Source organism: Cystoisospora suis, assembly GCF_002600585.1.
Source record: "Cystoisospora suis strain Wien I chromosome Unknown contig_7616, whole genome shotgun sequence".
NCBI lineage: Eukaryota > Apicomplexa > Conoidasida > Eucoccidiorida > Sarcocystidae > Cystoisospora > Cystoisospora suis.
In genome coordinates, this window is record NW_027160401.1 from 767 (window position 1) to 1,033 (window position 267).

Consider the following 267-nt stretch of genomic DNA (forward strand, 5'->3'; position numbering starts at 1 on the left):
CTGTCTTTCTTTCTTTCTCATCGAGATGGCGGGGTTGGTGCTCTCGCCTTTTCTTCCTCTTATTCTTTTCTTCTATTTTGTTTCTCTTCTTTCTTGATCTTGCTCGCTAGGCGAGAGACCGAGCTCTCTCAGCCGTTCAGCAGGTCTTTGCAGCGGTACGCGATCCTTCGTGTTGTTCTCTCAAGACTCCCCTCAAGCAAAGACAGGAGAGAAGAAAATTGTGGCACAGACTCGCAGCCCAAGACCGCTCTGTCGATCTTAGAGAAA